This window comes from Pyrgilauda ruficollis, unplaced genomic scaffold (assembly GCF_017590135.1).
Source record: "Pyrgilauda ruficollis isolate IOZ18807 unplaced genomic scaffold, ASM1759013v1 scaffold237, whole genome shotgun sequence".
Taxonomy (NCBI): Eukaryota; Metazoa; Chordata; class Aves; order Passeriformes; family Passeridae; genus Pyrgilauda; species Pyrgilauda ruficollis.
Window position 1 is genome coordinate 188,380 of NW_024523316.1, and position 2,302 is coordinate 190,681.

Sequence of the window (2,302 nt, forward strand, 5' to 3'; positions counted from 1 at the left end):
GGAGGATCCTAGTAATTATAGACCAGCCAGCCTGACCTCAGTACCCGGTAAGGTGATGGAACAGTTTATGTAGAGTGTCATCACCCAGCACTCACAGCATGGCCAGGGTATCAGACCCAGCCAGCAGGGGTTTAGGAGGGGTAGGTCGTGTTTGACCAACCTGATCTCCTTTTATGACCAGGTGACTAACATGGTGGATGTGGGAAAGGCTATGGATGTTGTGTACCTGGACTTCAGCGAGGCCTTTGACACTGTGTCCCACAGCACACTCCTGGAAAAGCTGCAGCCCACAGCTTGGACAGGAGCACTCTGTGCTGGGTTCAGAACTGGCTGGATGGCTGGCCCAGAGGGTGGTGGATGGTGAATGGTGCTGCAGCCAGCTGGGGCCAGGCACCAGTGGTGTTCCTCAGGGGTCTGTGCTGGGGCCAGCTCTGTTCAGTATCTTTATTGATGACATGGATGAGGGGATTGAGCCTTCATCAGTAAATTTGCAGACGAGACTAAGCTGGGAGCGTGTGTTGATCTGTTGGAAGGTAGGAGGGCTCTGCAGACAGACCTAGAAGGTTGGATGGGTGGGCAGAGTCCAGTAAGATGAAGTTTAATAAGTCCAAGTGCCCAGTCCTGCATTTTGGCCACAATAATCCCCTGCAATGCCCTAGGCTGGGGATGGTGTGGCTGGACAGTCTCGATGATCTTTAAGGGATTCTGTGTGATTCTGTGAACTGCACCCACAGGTCCCTTAACCCCTTGAAGAAATTCTGGAAACAGGTGGAAGCCACCTCCTGCCAACTTTCTCTCACTTTTAACCACTTACACTCTAAGGAAAACCCTGCATTATTCCTATTTTCTTCATCCCAACTGGCTTTTCCAAGCACCACATTACCATACTTCTACCCAAAACAAATCAGAACTTTCCAGTCCCAAATTCAGGGCTCATGAGGTACTAAATATGTGGCTCTGCATGTCTGAACAAGGCAGGCAAGGATGTCAACACAGAGACACTTCCATGGGAACTCAAAACATATTTGAGAGTTGTTTGAGCCAAGCTATGTCACAAAAATAGGAAAAAGAAGAACCTGAACAAAAACTACAAAGAATGTGGCTGCAGAATGTTAACATGGGATAACTTCTAGTGCTGTTAGTGGGATAAATGGGAAATAAGCTGAAGAAAATACTGGGTACAGGAGTAATGGAGGTGGCACATGCTGAAGTTGCTGTATAATACAAGGGATTTTGTAATCTCTGGGGAGGTGATTTTTCTAATCAGCCTTGTTTCTCACAGCTGAGACTTCACCATGACAACAATTACCTACAAGGGAGGCCAGAACAGAGAAGGAACAAAACAGCTCCACATAAAAATTGCACATAAAACCAGTTGTATGATCACTCAATCCCACAGGAGGCACTACTCTCTTGTTAGAGCAAGAAATAATAAATAAAGCAACGGAAAGCTTTATCAGTCCACATGACTTTCCCTCACGTTATCCTGATTAATTTAGAGATTATTTGTCCTACCAATCCTACCAACAGCAAAAAATCAGTGAAAGTATTTCACAACTGCTCCATTTCAAATGGAGTATTTCAAACTTGGTCCTGAGAAATGAAAACAGAGTTAAGGTTCTGCCCAGTTCTGTACATTATTTCAGAGATATCCAAATCTACCAGTCCCTCTCTTCCTCCCTCTTCTCCTGCAAACACAGACATTATTTTAGAATAAGGGTCAGAGGGAGCCATAAATCCCTCAGAAATCCTTGGCACAGTATTGCTGAACTGACCTCTCACTCTCCAGTGTACCTGGAACATTCTGAGCTGATTTCCACTTCACATTACCAATGTGTGGGGGAGAGAGGGATTAATGTTGCATAATTCCTAATTTCTTAGTCCTGTGTATCAGAACCATAATTACTTCCTTTCCTAATCTCCAGAGGGTGATGTCCTGATGCAGAGAGTGTTTGGAAAAGGACAAAGGAACAGTGTAGCAATTCTAAATGCATTGGAATTATGAAGGAAAAAGAACATAATCAATCTCAAATTATAAAGTCAAGAATTAGGAGAGGAAAGGAACAAAACCCATCCACAATTAGCTGGTATAGAAGGTGAAACATGGTTCTCACCCGTGGTGGAAAGTCAGCAGAGAGATTTCATAAGGGTGGTGAGTATGTTGCTGTCAAACTCCTGGCAAGGATGGGGAAATGCAGAAAAAAAGCTGGAACCGTTTTGGTTGGAAAAGACCTTTTACAGTCATGTTCTTAAAGCAAATCTGAGAGAAACTTGTGACAGCGTCCACTGTAAATGCACATTC